Here is a 25,496-nt window from a genome sequence, read left to right as displayed (position 1 = left end):
GTGGTGGGAACCTAGTATCCAGGCGTCAATTGGCCATGAATGTGGAATACAATACGCCCCAACTTTCTGGTAACCATCGTGGGCGCGATGTGGTATCAAGTCATCAACAAAATCATGTGACAAGCTACCGGATCCACAGCTACCGGATTAATTGACTGTCCACTTTGTCGCGACTGTCGCCTCCTGACACAGATGAACATAGGTTCGTGTGGGTATCGTCGTCTTGTGTTGGCGGCTAACACAGACCTTAGCTTGTTACCTCCTTGCCACACCTAACGTCATTCACTCTCGCATCCTCTAATGTCCGGATAACTGTTACTCCCCCTTGCAAAATATGATGCGCTTACATGGTTCAAGGGAATGACCAATGACTACATCTACTGCCAAGGCGGGAAAATAGAGCCTGATTACTGGTGGTTCTCGCAAAACGCTCGGAACATACTCAAGTAGACACTTAGGTACCGTACACACTTTGCAAATTATTTATGCAGTTTTTCCACTGATCTTCTCCTCTACAATCCGGCCCCACCCCCACCCCACCAAAGTGAGGAGTGTCAGACCCGGGTTGACGATCTACGCAGCATCGCATTGAAGACAAAAAGTATTGAACTGTAAACAGTGAAGAAGGAAAGAGACTGGCGGATTCACCGAATGCTGCATTCACTGAGGACTTAGCAAAGCACATCAAGTCTGTTGTAAATAATTTTACACGATATTGATGGAGATAGAAAACGCCAATATTACTGGAGAAGAAAAATCAAGCTGAACCATTTAGAGAGGAAAGATCCTTTTAGCTGAAATAGCACCAGTAGTATACAAAGTTGTTTTAGTTTTTCAACTGCATTTTTGTAACATTCCGTTTTATGGAATTTTCATTTGTAAGCGTTGCTAATTGTAATCATGTATATAAATATAAATAGTTGAATAAACAAAAGCTAAATATGGGAATATTTGGAAATAGTTAGGGACAATGCCGAGAGGGATAGTTCACTTTTTTATGATAGAGTCAAAGTGGCGGTGCCAAGTTGAGCTACATTTTAGTTTGTTTGGAAATTAGCCTTAATTAGGTAGGAGATACGTGCACAAAAAGGGGGAGCAGCGCCTAATAAAAGTAAATAAAAAGAGGGAACTCTCTTTGATTAGTAATCAAAAATTTCTCGGACGCGTGTTCGAACACTGCAACAGCGTTAATTCGGATAGAAATCATCAGCAATTGCGGCCGAAGACTTCTAGCATAGGAAGTCACCTTCATTCAGCCAACTGCCTTGTCAAACAGGGAGGAGGAACGAACAGAGGTTCATGGCATTCTGTTACTATTGGGTGATATGCTGTCCCTAAAGGTGGAATAATCAGCCATGATCAACGGCATGAGGAGACAGAAGCTAATGGAAACTACTGCATTAAATATGCACAATGTGCATCCACACGACATGTGGCCTATAATGGAAAAAGTGTCATGATGATCTCTCTGTTGGCAAAAGATTCCGGACTAGTCTATCATTCGGATCAGTGGGAGAGGACAGCGAAGGAGGAGGTGACATGAGAAACAGAATGAAAAACCAAAGAGTAGGGGCGCGGAATGTCATAAGTTTCAACGTGGCATGGAAGCTCGAATATCTGAAGGAGGAAATGCTAAGTCTCGATCTAGATATAGTGAGGGTCAGTGAAGTAAAATTGCAAGAAGACAAGGATTTCTGGTCAGAAGAGTATAGGGTAATATCAATATCAGCAAAAAAATTGAGCAACGGGAGCAGGATTCGTTATGAATAACAAAGTAGGGGGAAAAGTGAGTTATTGTGAAAAGTTTAGTGATAAGTGTAACTGCGACCAGAACAGTCGCGGGGTAGCATAGACGGAAGGCGCGGCGGGACGCGAGGAGAGGCCCGCGAACAACACAATGGAAAAGGGCGGACACGACCAACGTAGGACAGAACGAATACGACAAGACCGAACAACAGAGTCACAAGGAAAGAAACTCGTACACGACCCAGGAAGAAAGCAGTTTAGCGCAGGCGAGGTATAAACAGACGTAGGCGAGATTAGACTGACTGGATGAGCTTTTTTTTATTGAGTTTCGAGTCCCCCAGAAGGGGGCGGGCTGACAGCAGCGTATTACGCCGCTCTTCAGCCTACGGAATTTGTTTTAAAAAGATGAAGATAATAAAAAATAACAGTTGGCGATAAAATCGGTGACTTAACAGTAAAATGTCAGAAAATTCTTCAACTTAAAACACAGGGTTGATGATGCTAATAAAATACACAGGAAGCAAAAAAATCATAGACAGGCAATTAAAAAACACGGCGACAGTCTGGCTTCTGTTCGCAAGAGATATAAAATACACACCCAACGACAACATGATTTCTGTTCGCAATACTGTGGAAAGACGCACAACATTGACACTCACGTAAACACTGCACTAAAAAGTTGGCACAAATACGACTTACAACAGCTGAGAACGGGGGGGGGGGGGGGAGAACTGGACAGACGACGGGAAAAACACGGGGGAAGGAGAGGAAAAGTGAAGGGGGGAGGGGAAGAAGGAGCCAATGGAGGATGAGGATCCATAAGAGGGGTGTGGGGGCGCTGAGCAGACCCGCCATGGAGTGGGGAAGGCAGAGGAGGGGAATACAAAAGGACTCAGGGGGAAGGAGGAGAAGGGAGATGGGGAGAGGTTAGGTGGGGAGAAAACACAGGGTGGAAAGCGGGGACGAAGAGGGAGCCCAGGGAAAGGACAGAGGAAAGGAGGGGGGTTGAAAATCGGAGTTGATAGGAGGGATACATGGAGGGAGAGAGAGCATCATCCGGGAGGGGGAGTTGATGGAAGCCACCTTGAGAAAGAAGATGTAGGGTGTAGAGATGGAGGGTAGGGGGGATACAACAGTGAAGATGTGGCAGGGTGTGGGGATGGGAGAGGAGCAACCAGGGGGTGAGGGGGTTCAAGGCGGCGGGAGGTGTAGAGGATGCGGATATGTTCGAGGAATAGGAGCAGATGGGGGAAAGGAATGAGATCATAGATGATCCGCATGGGGGACGGGAGGCGTATATGGAAGGCGAGGCGGAGTGCATGACGCTCAAGGATCTGGGGAGACTTATAGAATTTGGGGGGGGGGGGGCGATATCCAGGCAGGACTGTCATAGCAGAGGATGGGACGGATTAAGGATTTGTAGGTGTGGAGGATGGTAGAGGGGTGCAACCCCCATGTCCAGCCAGAGGGGAGTTTGAGGAGTTGGAGGCAGTTGTGGGCTTTGGATTGGATGGAGAGGAGACGAGGAATCCAGGTGAGGTGACGGTCAATGGTGAGGCCAAGGTGGGGGGTGGGGAGTGAGGCGGACAGGACGGGCGCAGACAGTAAGGGAGAAATCCAGGAGCCGGAAGGAGCGAGTGGTAAGCCCTACGATGATTGCCTGGGTCTTGAAAGGTTTGATTTTCAGGAGCCACTAGTTACACCATGCAGCAAAAAGGTGAAGGTGATTCTGGAGACTGGATGAGCGAGTCGCCGACGCTTAAGTACGCTGTCGGGGGGCGCCACTGTTGGCCGCTGGGACCACGTGTTCCACTGTGGCGCCCCCACACTAAAAGCGGGCCAGGAGGCGCGCGCCGCCACAGCTTAAGGCGCCATGGTGCAGACCCCTATGGGTCTTCGACGCCCATGACGTCTGGCGCGGATTCAAATTCCGCGGCGCACGGTACCAGAATAGGTTATTTATCGTGAGAATCAACAGCAAACCTACACCTACAACAGTAGTTCAGATATAAACACCGGTGTCGTAAGCCGAATATGTAGCGATAGAGAAAGTATTTGAGAATACTGAACGGGTAATTCAGTAGGTAAAGGAAGACGAAAATCTAATAGTCATGGAGGATTTGAATGCTGTTATAGAGGAAGGGGTACAAAACATGGTTACCAGAGAACGTCGGCTTGGTACTAAGAATAAGAGAGGAGAGAGACTAACTGAACTCTGCAATAAATTTCAGCTAGTAATAGCAACTACTGTGTTCTAGAATTACAAGAAGAGGACATGTACTTGGAAAAGGCCAGCAGATATGGGAAGACTTCCGTTAGATACATGATGATGAGTAAGAGATTCCGTAATCAGGTACTGGATTGTAAGATGTACCAAGGAGCGACGTAGTAGTGATGTAAATTAGGCTGAAGTTTTAGAGATTAGTCAGAAAGAATCAGTGCACAATGAAGTGGGACACGGAAGACATAACGAATGGAGAGATGCGCTTGAAGGTCTCTAAGGCTATAGATACAGCAGTGAGGAATTGCTCAGTGACCAGTGAAGTGAAGAAGAATGGACAGCTCTAAAAACTTCAATTACTGATGTTTGGAAAGAAAAACATAGGTACAAAGAAGACAACTGAGAAGAAACCATGGATAACACAAGAAATACTTCAGTTGATCGATGAAAGAAGGAAGTAAAAATATATTTAGAGAAATTCAGGAATGCAGAAATGCAAGTCACTTAGGAATAAAATACATAGGAAGTGCAGAGAAGCTAAGACGAAATGGCTACACGAGAAATGTCAATATATCGAAAAAGAAATAATTGTCGGAAGATCTGACTCAGCATGTAGAGAAGTCAAAACAATTTTCGGTAAAATTAAAAGCAAGGGTGGCAACATTAAGAGTGCAGTGGGAACTCCACTGTTAAGGGGAGTTAGAACGGAATTTTGTTTTAAATTTTCGGATTGTTATCTCATTATAAAATTTGCAATTTTCCGAATACACTGTCAGGTGGCTTGCGGAGTATGGATATAGATGTAGATGTAGATATATACAAGGTGTACATAAAGTCTGCGTACAATTTCATCTATTTATTTCACAAAAACCAAACGTTGTACAGATATCATACATATGTCATTTTGAAGAGAAACCGTGGAAGTTCAAGTATACCGCCACAGCGTAGTTTGGTAATTTGCCGACAGTCAGCGCTAGTCGCTAACATGGCGCGTTCAGGTGCGGAGCGAGCTTTCTGTGTGTTGGAGTTCCACAAAAACAAGCGTGCTACAGCTGTTCAACGGATGTTTAGAACTAATTACGGTAAGAAGCCACAAACAAATAAGGCCATTTATAACTGGCACAACAAATTCGTTATGACGGGTTGCTTGTACCCGGAAAGGAGAAACGGACATCCCAGTGTGAGCAAAGAGAATGTGCAGTGCGTAAAAGAGACATTCATAAGGAGTCAGCCGGGTCACTCATTGTTCTTCAAAATGCAATATCTATTAATTTGTACAATGTTTAGTTCTTGTACATTAAATAATTGAATGTGTTTCTGGACTTTACATACACACTGTATATCACTTATAAACTCACATGTGAAGTACTTTATTTTATTTCTTTAAATATAATCTACATCGGTTGAAAATAATAAAATTTTTACTTGGATTACTTCAAGATCAAATAAAAACGGTAATTTTTTTATAGAAGGCTGCGGATTGCTGTGTTGTAAAGGTCATGTCCAGAAGAGTATGGGCACCGGGTTGAGGAAGTTAAATCAAAATTTGAGAGACAAGAAACTTTCTGATGGTAAAACCATAAGAGGCAGGATGACAGATAAAATGATTGATGAACTACAGCAGTATTATGGGATGGCCATTACAAATAATACTGAGGATTTCTTGAAAAGAAGCAGGAAGCCTGGGCTACCTTCTTCCACTGACTGTCAACTGATGAAAAACCAGTACACCACCTTTGCCACGTTGGACCTGATTCATGGTGCAATTACCGCAGTGCCCAGTACTCAAACAGTTCATACACATATAAACATTCCATCCCAGTGGTAGTCATTTATATCATAAAACCTACATTATTTACAGAGGCCAGGCAAATCCTGAATTAACATAGAAGTGTCTGCATGGTCAGATTCAAAATTCCAATGACTCGTTCAATAATCTTATATGCTCTCGCTTACCTAAAAATACTTTTGTTGGGATGAAGACACTAAAATGGGGGTCATTGACGCTGTTATTGCTATTAATGATGGCAACAATGGTAGTGTGAAAGTGCTACAGCATATGGGAATTAAGCCTGGAGTAAGCCGCAACAGAGAACATGAACGGATGGACAAGTTTCAAATTAATAAAGCAGAGTATACAGCACAGCTGGTCACTAAGGAGTCCAAAAAGAAGAAAAGGAGAAGAAACTTGAAAAAAGATCAAGAAGATGAGGTACAATATGGCGCAGGGTGCTTCTGAGTGACTATAAATAAAAAAATTAGCATATATTAAGTGAGTTAGTCTTTTGAAACTTTAGAAGCCGTTCCTGAAAATTACATTTTCGGTTGCATTTTTTCCCTAAATCACAGAAACCACTTTGGGTACAGTATTCAAATTTTCAGCAAGTAATAACATACCTATCCTGAATCTATGGATCTAAAAGAAGAACATAATGTTATGTATAATTAAAATTATAACAGTATAGTTAAAAAATTGTATTTCCGAAAGCAGTGGCTGAAATTAAAGACTCAGAACATACAGTTTAATGCCCTGTAAGAGTTTCATGTCAATGGCTACAGTAGTTCCTGAAATACAGAGGATCCAAGTCACTACATTTAACATTGTCAGGATAGGACGTTACCAGATAGGTGAAAGGAGTACATTGAAGATCTCTATGAGGGGGAAGATTTGTCTGATGGGTTAGAAGAAGAAACAGGAATCGATTTACAAGAGGTAGGGGATGCAGTACTAGAATAGGAATTTAATAGATCTTTGGTGGATTTAAGAACAAATAAGGCAGAAGGGATAGATAATATTCCAACAGAATTTCTGGTCATAGGGGGAAGTGGCAACAAAATAACTACGTTGGTGGGTAGAATGTATAAGTCTGGTGATATACCAACCCGGGTACCCTGGTTCGATTCCTGGCGGGGTCAGGTATTTTCTCTGCCTCGTGATGATTGGGTATTGTGTGCTGTACTTAGGTAAGTTAGGTATAAGTAGTTCTGAGTTCTAGGGGACTGATGACCATAGCTGTTAAGTCCTATAGTGCTCAGAGCCATTTGAACCGTTTTGGTATACCAACCTGACTTTTGGAAAAACATCATCCACACAATCCCGAAGGTTGCAAGAGCGAGAATTATCGCACAATGAGATTAATAGCTCGTTTCCAAGTTGCTGACAAGTAAAGTATACAAAAAATGGAAAAGAAAACTGAGGATGTGTTAGATAACGATCAGTTTCGTTTTAGGAAAGGTAAAGGTACCAGAGAGGCAATTCTGTCCTTTCCCTTGATAACGGAAACAAGTCTAAAGAAAATGACGGCTCATTCACAGGATTTGTCGACCTGGAAAAAGCGTTCCTCAATCTGAAATGGTGGAAGACGTTCGGTATTGTGAGGAAAAGAGGGGTGAGTTATAAAAGAAAAGCGAATAATATACAGTATGCGCTAGAACCAAGAGGGAACGATATGAATGGAAGTCCAAGAACAAGTGCTCTGTTCAGTCTACGCATGGAAGAAGCAATGACGGAAATAAAAGCGTGTTTCAACGGTGGGATTAAAATTCAAAGGGAAAGAATATCAGTGATATGAATCTCTGAAGACATTGCTGTGTTCTGTTAAAGTGAAGAAGAATTACAGGACTCGCTAAATGGAATGAACTGTCTAATGAGTACAAAGTATGGGTTATGAGTACATCAAAGAAAAACCAATAAAGTAATGGGAAGTAGCAGAAATGTACCAAGATATTTAACATCGAAAATGGTGATCACGAGGTAAGTGAAAGTATGCTGCTACCTAGGTAGCAAAAATAGCCCACAACGGACGGAGCAAGGAGGACAAGGAAGGCAGATCAGCTCTGGCTAAAAGAGCGTTCCTGTCCAAGAGAAGTCCACTAATATCAAAACTAGGCCTTAATTTGAGGTGGAAATTTCTAAGAATCTACGTTTGGCGCACAGCACTGTATGGTAGTGGAGCATGGACTGTGGGAAAAGGGAAAAGAAGAGAATCTAAGCATTTGTGAAGCTCTGCTGCAGGAGAATGCTAAAAATTAGGTAGACTGACCAAGTAAAGTATGAGGAGGTTCTCTGTAGAATCGGCGAGAAATGGAATATATGGGTAATACTGACAAAAAGAATGGACAGGATGGTAGGGCATGTGTTAAGTCATCACAGAATAACTTCTATAGTACTAGACGAAGCTCCAGAAGGTAAAAACAGGAGAAGAACACAGAGATTGAAAAGCATCCAGCTTATTCCACTTCAGTCGCCCCAGACGTTACTCTTAGGTGCCCTACAGCAGCCTTGCGTCCAATAGTTTAGTCCAAGAGCAGTGAATCTTTTCGCCTCTTCACATACAATATATTTTTCCAAGTTCACACGCCGGCCGCGGTGGTCTCGCGGTTCTAGGCGCGCAGTCAGGAACCGTGAGACTGCTACGGTCGCAGGTTCGAATCCTGCCTCGGGCATGGATGTGTGTGATGTCCTTAGGTTAGTTAGGTTTAAGTAGTTCTAAGTTCTAGGGGACTGATGACCACAGCAGTTGAGTCCCATAGTGCTCAGAGCCATTTTTTTTTTCCAAGTTCACAATCAACTGATGGACCCTTCTCCGACCACTGAACCTCTGCAGGTCTTCCAGCATTCGCTACATTCTTCTCAAGCTGCAGCCTCCTTATTGAAAACATCTGTGCTGGCGAACACATTCACGGTCTTTCCGACGTTTAAAATTACTGAAATCCCAACGCTCCTCTTCCGTTACAGTCCATTGGGGCAAGACGAATTTGCCGTTTTGTCTTGAGTTTCATCCAGTTCAGAGCATAGTATTTTGTTCCGTGTGCTAATAAGGCGGGAAAGTTGACACAAATCTGGTCTGGTACTAAGTAAGTACGTTTTATATTCATTAAATAACATTGTGGAACTGTGTCGACTATGCTTCGGAAGTCAAAGAACGCGTAATCAGGCTGGGGACAACTCTTATCTGTATGCCAACCGAATTTCACAAGATCTCCGCTTGTGGAATTATAAAAATGGTTCAAATGGCTCTGAGCACTATGGGACTCAACTGCTGAGGTCATAAGTCCCCTAGAACTTAGAACTACTTAAACCTAACTAACCTAAGGACATCACACACATCCATGACCGAGGCAGGATTCGAACCTGCGACCGTAGCAGTCGCGCGGCTCCGGACTGAGCGCCTAGAACTGCTAGACCAGCGCGGCCGGCGCTTGTGGAATTCATGTTGATGCAAATGGAAGGGATTAACGTTTTCTAGATATTTAATAATGCATTAGCGAAATACATTTTCCATAATTATGTAATAGATTGGAAGAGAAATAATCCTGTATTTATGTGCTGTCCTAAGTTCTCATTTGAAGATAGAAATGGAAATGAACTCTTTTTCTCAATCGCTTGGTAACTGTCGTTCTTCCGGAGATAATAGGTGAATTGCTGTTAGAAGGGAGCAGTTTCATTGGTGTAGTCTCTGTAGACTATTATAGGAACCTGATCTTTGTTAAGCCTGATCTGCATGACGCTGAAACTGTCTGATGATCTGTAGTAAACTTCTCAACATTAATTATATTAAGGAATCATGTCTTTTGACTCGGGTCAATTGACCTCCTAGTCCTATTGAAAGTGTAGCCACACACTGACGCAGATCGGTTATGTACGAGGATATTTGAAATTTAATATTATAATCCCGAAAAAATAAATTTAGGTGATAATTTTTTGTTTCCCTGCAGGTACATTTCAGTCTTGACACACTCAAATCAGCGCACCACACTGCCGCATCATGCCTGTAATGAGGCGAAACAAAACAGAGAGCACATAGATAAAGTACGATAACTATATTGAATGTAATTGATGAAAGGAGAAAATATAAACATGCAGTAAATGAAGCAGGCAAAAAAGAATACAAACGTCTCAAAAATGACATCGACTAGAAGTGCAAAATGGCTAAGCAGGCATGGCTAGAGGACAAATGTAAGGATGTAGAGGCTTATCTCATTAGGGGTAAGATAGATACAGCCTACAGGAAAATTAAAGAGATCTTTGGAGAAAAGAGAGCCACTTGTATGAATATCAAGAGCTCAGATGGAATCCCAGTTCTAAGCAAAGAGGGGAAAGCAGAAAGGTGGAAGGAGTATATAGAGGGTCTATATAAGGGCGATGTACTTGAGGACAATATTATGGAAATAGAAGAGCATGTAGATGAAGATGAAATGGGAGATACGATACTGCGTGAAGAGTTTGACAGAGCACTGAAAGACCTGAGTCGAAACAAGGCAAGCAAGATGTACGAGACAGGCAAAATACCCTCAGACTTCAAGAAGAATATGATAATTCCAATCCCAAAGAAAGGAGGTGTTGACAGATGGGAAAATTACCGATCAGTTTAATAAGTCACGGATGCAAAATACTAACACGTATTCTCTACAGGCGAATGGAAAAACTGGTAGAAGCTGACCTTGGGGAAGATCAGTTTCGATTTCGTATAAATATTGGAACACGTGAGGCAATACTGAACATTCGACTTATCTTAGAAGCTAGATTAAGGAAAGGAAACCTACGTTTCTAGCATTTGTAGACTTAAAGAAAGCTTTTGACAATGCTGACTAGAATACTCTCTTCCAAATTCTAAAGCTGGCAGGGGTAAAATACAGGGAGCGAAAGGATATTTACAATTTGTAGAGAAACCAGATGGCAGTTATAAGAGTCGAGGGATACGAAAGGGAAGCATTGGTTGGGAAGGGAGTGAGACATGGTTGTAGCCTCTTCCCAATGTTATTCAATCTATATACTGAGCAAGCAGTAAGGGAAACAAAAGAAAAATTTTGGAGTGGGTATTAAAATCCAGGGAAAAGAAATAAAAACTTTGAGGTTCGCCTAATACATTGTAATTCAGTCAGAGACAGCAAAGGACTTGGAAGAGTAGTTGAACGGAATGGACGGTGTCTTGCAAGGAGGATATAAGATGAACATCAACAAAAGTAAAACGAGGATAATGAAATGTAGTCGAATTAAGTCGGGTGATGCTGAGGGAATTAGATTACGAAATGACACACTTAAAGTAGTAAAGGAGTTTTGCTACACTCCAGGAAATGGAAAAAAGAACACATTGACACCAGTGTGTCAGACCCACCATACTTGCTCCGGACACTGCGAGAGGGCTGTACAAGCAATGATCACACGCACGGCACAGAGGACACACCAGGAACCGCGGTGTTGGCCGTCGAATGGCGCTAGCTGCGCACCATTTGTGCACCGCCGCTGTCAGTGTCAGCCAGTTTGCCGTGGCATACGGAGCTCCATCGCAGTCTTTAACACTGGTAGCATGCCGCGACAGCGTGGACGTGAACCGTATGTGCAGTTGACGGACTTTGAGCGAGGGCGTATAGTGGGCATGCGGGAGGCCGGGTGGACGTACCGCCGAATTGCTGAACACGTGGGGCGTGAGGTCTCCACAGTACATCGATGTTGTCGCCAGTGGTCGGCGGAAGGCGCACGTGCCCGTCGACCTGGGACCGGACCGCAGCGACGCAAGAATGCACGCCAAGACCGTAGGATCCTACGAAGTGCCGTAGGGGACGGCACCGCCACTTCCCAGGAAATTAGGGACACTGTTGCTCCTGGGGTATCGGCGAGGACCATTTGCAACCGTCTCCATGAAGCTGGGCTACGGTCCCGCACACCGTTAGGCCGTCTTCCGCTCACGCCCCACATCGTGCAGCCCGCCTCCAGTGGTGTCGCGACAGGCGTGAATGGAGGGACGAATGGAGACGTGTAGTCTTCAGCGATGAGAGTCGCTTCTGCCTTGGTGCCAATGATGGTCATATGCGTGTTTGGCGCCGTGCAGGTGAGCGCCACAATCAGGACTGCATACGACCGAGGTACACAGGGCCAAAACCCGGCATCATGGTGTGGGGAGCGATCTCCTACACTGGCCGTACACCTCTGGTGATCGTCGAGGGGACACTGAATAGTGCACGGTACATCCAAATCGTCATCGAACCCATCGTTCTACCATTCCTAGACCGGCAAGGGAACTTGCTGTTCCAACAGGACAATGCACCTCCACATGTATCCCGTGCCACCCAACGTGCTCTAGAAGGTTTAAGTCAACTACCTTGGCCAGCAAGATCTCCGGATCTGTCCCCCATTGAGCATGTTTGGGACTGGATGAAGCGTCTTCTCACGCGGTTTGCACGTCCAGCACGAACGCTGGTCCAACTGAGGCGCCAGGTGGAAATGGCATGGCAAGCCGTTCCACAGGACTACATCCAGCATCTCTACGATCGTCTCCATGGTAGAATAGCAGCCTGCATTGCTGCGAAAGGTGGATATACACTGTACTAGTGCCGACATTGTGCATGCTCTGTTGCCTGTGTCTATGTGCATGTGGTTCTGTCAGTGTGATCATGTGATGTATCTGACCCCAGGAATGTGTCAATAAAGTTTCCCCTTCCTGGGACAATGAATTCACGGTGTTCTTATTTCAATTTCCAGGAGTGTATTTGGGGAGTAAAATAACTGATGATGGTCGAAGTAGAGAGGATATAAAATGTAGACCGGCAATGGCAAGTAAAGCGTTTCCGAAGAAGAGAAATTTGTTAACATCGAGTATAGATTTAAGTGTCAGGAAGTCGTTTCTGAAAGTATTTTTGTATGGAGTGTAGCCATGTATGTAAGTGAAACATGGACGATAAATAATATGGACAAGAAGAGAATAGAAGCTTTCGAAATGTGGTGCTACAGAAGAATGTTGATGATTAGGTGGGTATATCACGTAACTAATGAGGAGGTACTGAATAGGATTGGGGAGAAGTGAAGTTTGTGGCACAACTTGACTAGAAGAACGGATCGGTCGGTAGGACACGTCCTGGGGCATCAACGCATCACAAATTTAGCATTGGAGGGCAGTGTGGAGGGTAAATATCATAGAGGGAGACCAAGAGATGAATACACTAAGCAGATTGAGAAGGATGTAGGTTGCAGTAGGTACTGGGAGATGAAGGGACTTGCACAGGATAGATTATCATGGAGAGCTGCACCAAACCAGTCTCAGGACTGAAGACCACAACAAAAACATTTGAAGGCGAACAGTGCTGCAGCAGACTATGGCAAGTTGACAGAAATAGTAGGTGACTATGCACCATCATAACTATAGAAGAATGTTGAAAATAAGATGAAATTGAGCAGTATCAGCGAAGGAACTGCTTGCGCTTGTTCGGGGTAGCTGAAAACGATCGCGAAAACACCGACGACCTGGCCATTAGCCTCGTGCGTGAGAAACTTGGCGTGCAGATTGACGTGGGCGATATTGACAGAAGCCACCGTGTTGGGCGCAGGATACAAGGTGCCATGAAACCCAGGCCCATAATAATTAAATTTGTGTCTTACTGGAAAAGAGCTGAAGTGTTTGCTCAGAAAAGAAAACTCGCCAAGAGTGGGGTTACCCTGAGGGAAGATCTGATGCGCGAAAGACTAAAAGTTTTGAACGCTGCGATCACACAGTTTGGCCTTCAAAATGTATGGATCCAGGAAGGCAGGATTTTAATCAAGATGGAAGGAGGGAGGAAAACGATGACAACCATGTTCGAACTGAAAGACTGAGCGAAATCTCGCGAGACACAAAGTCTCATATTGTAATCTGTCTAATATAAGTTAATTTTTATTCTTTATTTTCATTTTTTAGCTTAAATACTGCTCCGTTATTTCTATAAGTACCATAAGTACTCTATTTAAAATCAGTCAATTGTTTCACAAAAATATTGTTTCTTTATTTGTCTATGATAAGTGCTCATGTATATTCATATTGTCAGTCAAATGGGAATTAACATTCTCCATTAACAGGAATCTCCTTACAACCGCCTTTCTATATATGTTATTTTCATCTTCGCCACTACCACTACTACTACTACTATCTTTTTCGTAACTACTACTGCTACTTTCCATCTTTCTTTTCACTCCCTTCTTCGATACTTCCAGCGTGTTTTTCACCTTTAGTCCACAGACGCTTGAGTCAGTCACGACCTTGGACACACCTGTAAATATGTCTTGCCCACGAAATCCAGCTTTTGTCCCTCTTCCGGCCAACAGGTAAACGGAGCGCGCTCGGTCCTACAGGCGGCCACAATGGGACGGACCGGTACCGGCGGCGTGCTCTTTGTGGCCCACGCGAACGCGCAATCGCTAACGGCTCACTTCGACGAGGTCTGTGACCTGTTCTGCCAAACGCTGTTCCACATTATCCTCGTCTCTGAAACTTGGTTGAAACCAAACATTTCTTCCGACGCTATCCGAATCGCTGGTTACTCTCTCCTAAGGGCAGATCGTGAAACACGACGCGGGGGTGGTGTGGGTGCCTATGTTCGCTCTGATCTATGTGCTATGCACATCGGATGCAAAGGGCGAAGGAGAAGCAGAGTTCTTGTTTTTCGAAATAAATACATCAAATCAGAAACTGCTAATTGGAGTAATCTATAAACCTCCAAAAGTCGGTGCCATGTCCTCCTTTCAGTCTGCCCTGTCCTCACTCGTGACACAGTATGAACACATAATCATTATGGGCGACGCAAACATCGACTTACAGTTAAAATCTCCCTCTGCCGAAAAACAAAGGCGACTGTTCCACTCCAATGATATGAGTTTAACACCGCTGGACCCAACTCATCACACGCCACACAGCCACACAATCATAGATATAACAGCAACACAGCGACCAGATAAAATAATCCGCGCCAATCAGACATCCGCTCCGTGACTCTCTGCTCATGACGTGATATTCTTAAATTACTCAATGCATACTACCAAAGACAAATATGACCTGGTAACCTACAGAAACTTAAAAAATGTTAACCATGACGCTCTTCAAAAGGATTGCTCAGGCATCCCTTGGCATGATATAAGCAATGAACCGACGTTAGACGAAAAAATTCGGCAATTATGTCGCAAAATTATTGCACTGTATGATAAACATGCTCTTCAACGCACTGTTAAGGTAAAGAGAGCTCCCGCTCCGTGGCTCACCACTCCATTACGCCAGTTAATGAATAAACGTGATGCTGCACATAGGGCCTTCAAGCTTAACCCAACTCCCGAGGCGTACGAAGCTTATAGGAAACTCCGAAACAGAACCAAGGAAAGTGTGAGGAATGCCAAAATCAGACATGCCCGCTCTGTCGTATGCGGCATATCAAAACCTGCTGCACTGTGGAAAAAGCTGCGCAGTTTCGGTACAGGGAAGCGAAGATCTGACGCAGTTTATCAAGCGTCTGCAGAAGAATTAAACGATTTCTTCTCAACAGCTGTAAACTGCCACGCAGCGACAAATTACCAGCCCCAAGATATCAATCTCTCGAGAGACAAGATTTTCCTAAAACATGTCACTACCGGCACAGTACACAAGGCAATTATGAGAATCTCTTCCGGGGCAGTAGGAAATGATGGGGTGAGCACTGGAATGATTAAGAACGTCGTAGACACTATTATTCCAGTTATCACAGACATCTTCAACCTGTCTCTTGTCAGTAGTACATATCCTACTGAGTGGAAGCAAAGTTTAATTAAGCCTATACCCAAGACTGACAACCCTAAGTCGCCAGGTGACTACAGGCCGATCAGCATACTACCTGCTATTTCTAAAGCCCTAGAGTACATCGTCCATGAACAACTGACGGATTACCTCAAAACTCATAACATCCATGACGAATATCAGTCAGGCTTTCGAAAGCACCATAGTACAGCAACCGCATTAATCAAAGTAACTGATAACATTAAACAAGCTATGGACAGACGTGAAGCTACTATCCTAACACTGCTTGACTTTAGCAAGGCTTTTGACACAGTTGACTTCGATATATTACTAATTAAAATGAAACAGCTCAATTTCTCAAACAGCGCAATACACTGGTTCGACAGCTACCTCAAAAACAGAAGTCAACAAGTCATTTGTGGGTCGGAAAAGTCATCATGGAAAAGTGTGCGCTCTGGAGTTCCCCAAGGCTCCGTCCTTGGTCCACTACTCTTCTCACTGTACATTAATGATATTTCTTCAGTGATTCACTCCTGCAACTACCATCTTTATGCCGACGACATCCAACTGTACATAAGTGCAAGCCCCAAAAACATTGCTGGCGCAGTAGCGAGTATGAACGCAGATCTTTGCTCTGTTTCTCGATGGGCACAGAAACTAGGTCTGAAACTAAACCCCAAGAAATCTCAGGTCATACTTATATCTCATCCAAAGTTAAACAGCCGGTACTTTCGCGAAACAGTCCCTAAAATACTCCTCAATGGTACCCAACTACCATACCAAAAAACAGTAAAAGACCTTGGAATAATCTTGGATGAACACCTAAACTGGGAAGAACAAACAGTCACAGCTTGCCGGAAATCGCTCTCCTCCCTACATGCAATTCAAAAGTTTAGAAAAATATTTCCAACCCATGTTAAACAAAAATTAGTCCAAACACTAGTCTTGCCTAATCTTTACTACTGCGATGTAGTTCAACACGGCACAAATAGTGAAAATTCTAGATGCCTCGAGCTAGTGCTGAATGCTTGCGTCAGATACGTGTGCAATATTCGGTTGTATGATCATATCAGTCCTTCATACTCCCAGCTAGGTTGGATACGCCCACATAAGGCACGCGATCTCCACACGATGTGCTTACTTCATCGAGCCACTGATGCCCCCAATACTTATCTTCTCACATTAAACACCTATCATCATTCCACAATCGCAACACCAGATCGGATACGTCTATCATCTTGGCTGTACCTTTACATAACACAAAATCTTTCTCCGTGTCATTCTCCATCTCAGCCATACGACTATGGAACGCGCTCCCCTGTGATCTGCGTCTTATCCAGAACTACTCAACATTCAAGAGGGAACTCAAAACTTACATATTAGGGACGGTATAGCCACCATTCCTGTGCCCCTCCCATCTCTTTCTTTCTCCTCTCCATCACAGCTTCGAATTTTACCGTTCTATTTCTCTTCCTCTAACCTATCTACCTCTTATATATCTCTGTCACCCATTCTATCGGTTTATGTCTCTGCTCGATGAGAATAACTCACAAGCTGCAAGAACATAACGAGAAAATTCCCAACTAACAATGGGACTGACATTCAGAAAAGAAAAGTATGATTACTTTCATATACATAGTCATTATTATTATTATTATTATTATTATTACTATTATTATTATTATTATTATTATTGTTGTTGTTGATTGTTATAATTATTTTGTATTGTTATAATTATCATTGTACTATTGTTATAATATCTATTTTTTTCTTTAACATCAATACTGCATAATAGGCTATATGTCCTTAATGTTATGTAGAAACTGTAACTCGTTCAATCTGAGTATGCCTTTTTAGGTGTAAGAGAGGGCCTAAAGGCCCTAATCTTGCCAGGTAAAATAAATGCATAAATAAATAAATAAATAAATAAGAGATGAGTAAGTTCCCCTCAGAATCGTGGAAGAAAAGACGTCTGGAAAACACTGACAAGATGAAGGCGATTTTTAAAGATTCCATCACATTTGTATTAATATTTTACTATCATCATTATTAATTAGATTATGTCTAATGTGGTGAGACATCAGGGAATAACTTCCATGGTGCTATAGGAAACTTAGAACAAAAATTTGAGTGGAAGACAGAGATAGGAATACACGAAACAAATGATTGAGTATGTTGGTTGCAAATGCCACTCTGAATTGGAGAGGGACAATAAATCATGGTGGGCCGCACCAAACCTATAGGAAGACTGATGAATCTCAAAAAGCTGCGCTTAATGTATCCATCATGACTGGTCGTGAAAAACTGGAAGCGTCGCATGCAACATGCAATTCGCACAGTGGGCACGCAGAGGACGGTCCAGGTGGCGCAGCCGGACACTGCGCCTGCAGGCCAGAGGTGCACTACGATTAGTGGCTCTGCCTACCCCCGTCATCCTGTTCAGTAAACATATTATAAACAAGCAATTTAAATTTAAATTAATTCGTACCGCTCCGTACCCCTGACAAAAATGAATGCGACGCTCGAAATGGCTTTTGAAGCTCATTTCAATTAACGAGCGCGGAATTACCCCGTCGCGTTCCGTTCGACGCTGTGGATACACGTTTCCACGCTCGCGGTCTCAATTTGGCGGACACGCCGCATCGCTTTTAAGCGGGCCTAATTACTGGACGCGCTTAATCTTGCCCGAGCGTCAGCGGGTTTTTCTCCCTGCGAACCCACCAGAATTCAATTACGTGCACTAAGCGGCGAAAAGGCTGTTGTCACATCGTTGCGGTAGCCGTGATGCGGATCCGCTTTCTCAATGCAGCCGGAGGTAGCGACACGTGTTTTACTATACGGACAGTCTAATTCCCTACTGATGAAGCAGAGCAACAAACTGGGTTACGTCAGCAAATAAATCAACAACCTTTGACAACTATTACTAATACAGGACGGAGGGAACTGCAGTATTCATTGTGGCGTAGAATCAAAACCTTTGTCTAAACATATGACATTGTAACTTACATCTATAATCACAGGGGCACAGCTCTCCCTAATCAATAAACAGTTTTATAATTAAGTGAGAAGAATAAATGCAGCGAACGTTACTTCAGTGAACGACAAGAGAGTGATCGTTAGTCGGGCCTCTCTGCACAACAGTAACATCACGATAGTGATAACACGAAATATAATAGTGCACTAGATTATATTTATTGTTAGTGGGTCACCTAACCATGGAAAAGTTACCTCAGTATTAGGCTCTCGATATATAAGTCATGACTGAGATTAGCAGTTATTTATTTGGTTTTAATGACATATACACTGAGGTACCAAAAGTCATGGGATACTTCCTAATATCGTGTAGGACCTCCTTTTGCATAGTGTAGTGCAGAAATTCGCCGGCCGCGGTGGCCGATCTGTTGTAGGCGCTTCGGTCCGGAACCGCGCGTCTGCTACGGTCGCAGGTTCGAATCCTGCTTCGGGCATGGATTTGTGTGATGTCCTTAGGTTAGTTACGTTTAAGTAGTTCTAAGTTCTAGGGTACTGATGACCTCAGAAGTTAAGTCCCATAGTGCTCAGAGCCATTTGAACTATTTTTGCAGGAACTCGACGTGGAATGGACTGACAAAGACGTTGGAAGTCCCCTGCAGAAAGATTGAGCCATGTTGCCTCTGTAGCCAACCATAATTGCGGAAATGTTGCCAGTGCAGGATTTTGTGCACGAACCGACCTCTCGATTACGTCCCATAAATGATCGATTGGTGGCCAAATCAGTAGCTCGAATTGTCCAAAATGTTCTTCAAACCAGTCGTGAAAACTGGCATCCATAAAATTTGGGAATATGACCATGAATGACTGAAAATAGTCTTCACGCAGTAGAATAAAACCATTTCCTGTCTATAATCTGTTGGACCAGAGGACCCAGTCCATTCCATATAAACACAGCCCTTACCATTATGGAGACACCAGTATTTTTCACAGTGCCTTGTTGACAACTTGGGTCCATGGCTTCGTGGTATCTGCACCCCACTCGAAGCCTACAATCAACTCTTACGAACTGTAATCGGAACTCATCTGAGCAGGTCACGGTTTTCCGGTCATTTGAGATCCAAATGATATGGTCACGAGCCCAGGAGAGGCGCTGCAGGTGATGTGCTGTTGGCAGAGGTACTTGAGTCGGTCGTCTGCCGACGTAGCCCTTTACCAGCATATTCCGCCGCACTGCCGTAACGGTTACGTCCGTCGTACGTCCCACAGCGATTTCTGCAGTTGTTTCACGTAGTGTTGCTTGTCTGTTCGCACTAATAACTGTGTGCAAGCGCCGCTGCTCTCGGTCGTTAAGTGAAGGCCGTCGGCCACTGCGTTATTCGTGTTAGGGTTAACACCTGAAATTTGGTATTCTTGACACACTCCTGACGCTGCAGATCTCGGAATACTGAATTTCCTAATGATTTGCGAAATGGAATGTCCGATGAGTCTAGCTTCAACTAGCATTCCGCGTTCAAAGTCTGTTAGTTCCCGTTGTGCGGCCGTAATCGCGTCGGACAGTTTTTTATGTGAATCATCTGGGCACAAATGACAGATCCACCAATACACTGCCCGTTTATACACTGTGTACGCGACACTACCATCATCTGTATGTGGGTACATCGCTATTTCTTTACCTTTGTTGATTCAGTGTACATCACAATAAGCTTTCCGGGGACATAGTTTTCTAAAAATCAAATCATATTGCAAAGTGACGCTGATATTGTCGGGAGGTACCAAAAAGTGTTGAAGACTGTATAGACAAGGTCTGCTCATCAGGACAACTAGCACAATCAAAGATACAGCATGAAGCGAAATGAAGCGTCCAAAGTTATGTAGCAAAGTAACCAAATAACAAGTTGCTCGGAATGCGAATCACGTTACTGTCATTGCCACACTTACATTTACCCAACAACAACTAGCATGCACCATTCGGCACCAAACTACAACACTAAGAGGAAACATTCAACACGGTGGCTTGGAACAGAGTAGCCCAGATTTTAGTTCACATCCTCTACTGCCTAACTGATGAAATATTTAGGGAGGACCACCCATTACTATTCTGAACATGCTGCAAGAGAGTATGGCTTATTTTATAAAAAAAACAGGAGAATATAGCAGGAACTTCGCGTACCAAACGAACATTAACAAACACGATGTTGGTGCCAGACTGTGGCAGTGTCGCCTCGAATAGTCAGTTACGTTGTGCCAATAGCAATGGTGGGCAACTCAAATGAATCACGGAAATTTTGGAGCGTTAACAACCAGTTTCCGCACGCTGGTCATGCAGAAATAGGAAAGTAGTCCAATTCAGTTTTTCTCTGGAGATGGCAGAGTCGACAGACTTCCCCACCCGTAGCTAGGTCATGTGTTGCACTGCTCCAAAAACACGAAGCAGGCCACATTCTCAGTTCTGATAAAAACCGCTGTGACCCTGTGGGGCTTCGCCTCTTCTAGTGAGATCCTCTGGCTGCCTTCTGCCGGCATCAGGAGTGCACCTCCCCGGCCCAAAAAACACAAAACATTCCCCTTAGCCCATACGTCCAGCACTCTCAACAATTCAACTACCAAATAGTGACAGAAAATGCAATAATGCTCACATCAAAAAAAGTTTTGCAGCACTTCGGTTCCAAGAGTTCTGGAACCTCTACAGAAAATTGGAACATATCAACATAAACATCATTATTGCTGTTCATGCAAAGTTCCATCTTGAGAATCACCCCTCTGTCATTCTGGAACGCAATGGTTTCGTCATCAAAAGAAAGAGAAATAAGTCACTGGGTGCCATTTCAAGGAACTTTAGAGCCCAAAGAAGCAGCGTGGGCTGCAGTCGCCTGTACAAAATGATCTGGTTTGTTGTCGTGGAGCAAACGCACCACTGGGCAAGTTTCACCGACGTTTCATTGTTATAGCATCTCGAAATCTCATCAGGGGATTTGATAGTTCATTCCTGTGGCAGTCTACCCTTTACGAGCACGACACCTTGACAGTCTCTAACAACACACATCATCACCTAATTCGGCAGAGCTAAATCAAAATGTTTCCCCTCCTACTTTTCTCCTTTCGGTTCAAAGCTCTCGCACGTGGTGATTAGGGGACTAAAGAAATCAAATTAATTGGCATAACAGAGCACCAACAATCCGTCTCCTTCTCAGGTCAACAGGCTTTTTATATCATTGTGGACAATTGCAGAATCGAATGGCCAGTGAACTTTTTCTTGTTTAAAACGTCGCGCAAGATGTTGAAAACTGAATCGTCACTGATTTTAATTCTTTTCGGTATCGACTCAGTATTGATAAGCCTGCCTTCCAGCACCGGAGCCCCTACTTCACAGATAAACGATCTGCCACTTTGTGATTCAGACTTATTTGATCACAGTGAATGTTTCTGCGCGACCTACGCACTGTATCATATGATGTTGCATAACCACCGTATATTTCTGTCAGCTAGCCGTAATCTACTTCAGTATTTTTCGTCTTCAGACAAACTAAATTATCGCACTTTGTCAATGGGCTTTACATTTTGTTTCGGTTCTTTATAGGCATGATGCGGCATTGTGGTGCGCTGATTTCAGTGTGTCCAAGACTGGAATGCACCTGCAGAGAAACAAACAATCATCGCCCCCTTTATTTTTTCGGGTTCATAATAAGAACTTTCAAATATTCTCGTACATAACCGATGAGCATCAGTGGAGTGACTGGATACACATTAAGTAGGAGGTCAATTGACCCGAGTAAAAAGAAATGAATTTTCGTTATAGTTAACGATGAGAAGGATATTAGAGGTCATCAGAACACTGAGAAGGCTATTAGAGGTAATCAGACAGTTTCAGCGTCATACAAGACAGGCTTAAAAAAGATCACATTCCTACAATATTCTACAGAGATTACACCAATGGAATTGATCTCTTCTAGCAGCAATTTACGTGTTTTCTCCGGAGGAACGTCGGGTACCAAGCGACTGAGAAAAAGGTTCAGTCGCATCTCCATCTTCAAGTGGGAACGTCGGACTGGAGCACATAATTATGGGCCTGTTTCACTTTCTGTTGCAAAATTATGGAAAATGTGTTATTCTAACGCATCATTAAGTATTCAGAAAACGAAAATCCCTTCCATACGCATCAATATGAATTCCACAAGCGGAGTTCTTGTGAAACTCGGCGGGCATATCTCTTCCACAGCCAATGATCCACTACCATACAGTTCCGTGGCCTTCTCAGAAATTTCTTCCTCAGATTTAGACAGATGTTTGATACTAGCTGACTTCTGTTGGCCAGGAACGCTCTCTTTACTCGTGCTGGTCATACTTTTATGTCCTTGCTTCGCCCGTCACCTGTTATTTTGCTTCCAAGGCATCGGAATTCCTTAACTTCGTCAGCTTCGTTGTCCCTAACTTACGTTTAATCTTATTTCTTCTACCCCACTGACATATTTCTTCTTTTTATTTGCAGTCTGGGTGTGTCCTCATTAGCCTGTTCATTCCATTCAAGAGGTCCTGCAATTCTGAAAGCTATCCATCATATCTCTTTCGCTATAACTAATCCTGTCATGTCGTTGCTTACACCCCCCGCTGCTTCAGTATGACAGTAGCTGATTTCGAGGATGGAAGAGGATCTCCACCGATGTCTAAAAAGTTTCAGCAATATTCTTGCACTCCACTCATGTGTGAATGAAAATATGGCGTCAGGAAAGACAGACGTTGTTGTAATCCATTCTGCAGCTGGTTCCATAAAGGTACTGGATTATTTTCGTGTAATACTATTCTTACCATAAAAGCTTGAAACTCACATAGTTTTTATTGATTGTGAGAAAATCATTCGAATTAGTAAGTAGAGAAAATTACGGGAAATAATGATTCAAAGAAGATATCTGAATCACTTAATTAAAATATTAAAATGTATAGTTAAAGACAAAGTTGTCTGCGTGCATGCTGTAAATGGAAGGTATAATGAAATGGTACATATAAGCCAAGGTATAAGGGGGGGTTTATGCCTCTCTCCTATTTTGTTTACCATTTATATAGACCATATGATGAGATAATGGATGTATAAAATTATAGCAAATATTTGTATCTCATCAGATTAACGCTTAAGACAATGCTATCTGCTGATGATCAGATTATTATAAGTAAAACCGAAGACGAGATGAAAAGAGAAGGGTAATTGTTACAGAAATTACCTGAAACTGTAATTTCAAAATATCCTTATATAAGAGAAGAATAATAGGCTTACAATCTAAATAAAATGTTAGAATAAAAATTATAATCGAAAAGTTACGTGTTTTAATTACTTAGGAACATATGTAATTTATAAAAATGAAAATCATTTTAAAAACTAGTTATCCACGTCTCAGCAAACTTACGGTACGACAAATAGAGGCCCAAAAACTAAAAGTAGAAAAGAAATATAAATGAAATTCTGTTCGTCTTACTCTCTTTGTCCGCAGCTCGTGGTCATGCGGTAACGTTCTCGCTTCCCGCGCGCGGGTTCCCGAGTTGGATCCCCGGCGGGGTGAGGGATTTTCTCTGCCTCGTGATGACTGGATGTTGTGTGATGTCCTTAGGTTAGTTAGGTTTAAGTAGTTCAAAATTCTAGGGGACTGATGACCATAGCTGTTAAGTCTCATAGTGCTCAGAGCCATTTGAACCATTTTTCTCTGAGTCTAAAACATGGACCATGGCTAAAACTGATAAGACACAGGCAGCCGAAATGAGTTTGTTAAAACAGTTAAAAGGTAAGTTCTTAAATAAAATTATAAATGAAAAAAGTTGGGAAGAATTACTAATAAGCCCTTTGGAAGAAAAAATGTTAAACTATAAAGAATGTTGGAGAAAGCATGTTGATAGAATCTCGAAGGAAAGGACTCCAGGCAGAGCGCTGCACTATAGACCTACGGAGACAAGATATCCGGGATATCAAGGAAACGAAGGCCACATACGTTCCAAAGCCGAACAGGCCACATAGCTTAACACATGATGTGCAGAAGAAGAGGAAGAAGAAGAAGAAGGCGACTATTATTTCTAAGAACTTCATCCTTCAGAATTAAAATGCTAGTTGAAGTTATAGCTTTAAAGCACATATAAGTTACATGTTGAGACGAGTTTTTATTAGCTTTTGCGAGATTGCTTCGTGTTCTGAATCACTGGCCCCGTGTAGTAATCGCCCGAAGGAGTTTACGGTTTCTGGAAGTTTATCGTGCTAAATTTACCATTATCTATTGTCAGTGATGGAACCGAGCATTTTTTTGCTTGTGACAGGACTTAGGGAGTTTGTGTCGTCCCGTTCCTGTGTCGGGCACATGTTCACGTATAAAAAGTTAAAGATTATGCTGAGTGAGGACAGTTCACTAGCAGAGTTTCAGTTATCAAGCTGCGCTTGCTGTACAATTCACTGTAATTTTATGTCGGAATCATAGTCTCCAATTTCTGGTATTTTAAGACGAACCATAGCCTGTTTTAGTCTTAATAATTAAACTGAGCTCCCCTCCCCCTCCCCCACCCCACCCCCGTCTCCCCCTCAGTTCTACCCAAGTAACAGTCAATCAAGGATCCGTATTAGGAAAACATATTCAACTTTGCAGCAGCATGGACTATCAGCTCGGAGACCATGGCTGCGGTTACCCTTGACGCTGCATCGCAGACAGGAGGGCCTGCGATGGTGTACTCAACGATGAACCTGGGTGCACGAATGGCAAAACGTCATTTTTTCGGATGAATCCAAGTTCTGTTTACAGCATCATGATTGTCGCATCCGTGTTTGGAGACATCGCGGTGAACGCACATTGGAAGCGTGTATTCGTCATCGCCATACTGGCGTATCACCCGGCGTGATGGTGCCATTGGTTACACGTATCGGTCACCTCTTGTTCGCATTAACTTCACTTTGAACAGTGGACGTTTCATATCAGATGTGTTGCGACCCGTGGCTCTTCCCTTCATTCGATCCCTGCGAAACCCCATATTTCAGCAGGATAATGCACGACCGCATGATGCAGGTCCTGTACGGGCCTTTC

The sequence above is a fragment of the Schistocerca gregaria genome, chromosome 6 (genome assembly GCF_023897955.1).
Source record: "Schistocerca gregaria isolate iqSchGreg1 chromosome 6, iqSchGreg1.2, whole genome shotgun sequence".
Taxonomy (NCBI): domain Eukaryota; kingdom Metazoa; phylum Arthropoda; class Insecta; order Orthoptera; family Acrididae; genus Schistocerca; species Schistocerca gregaria.
This window is presented reverse-complemented; position numbering follows the sequence as displayed.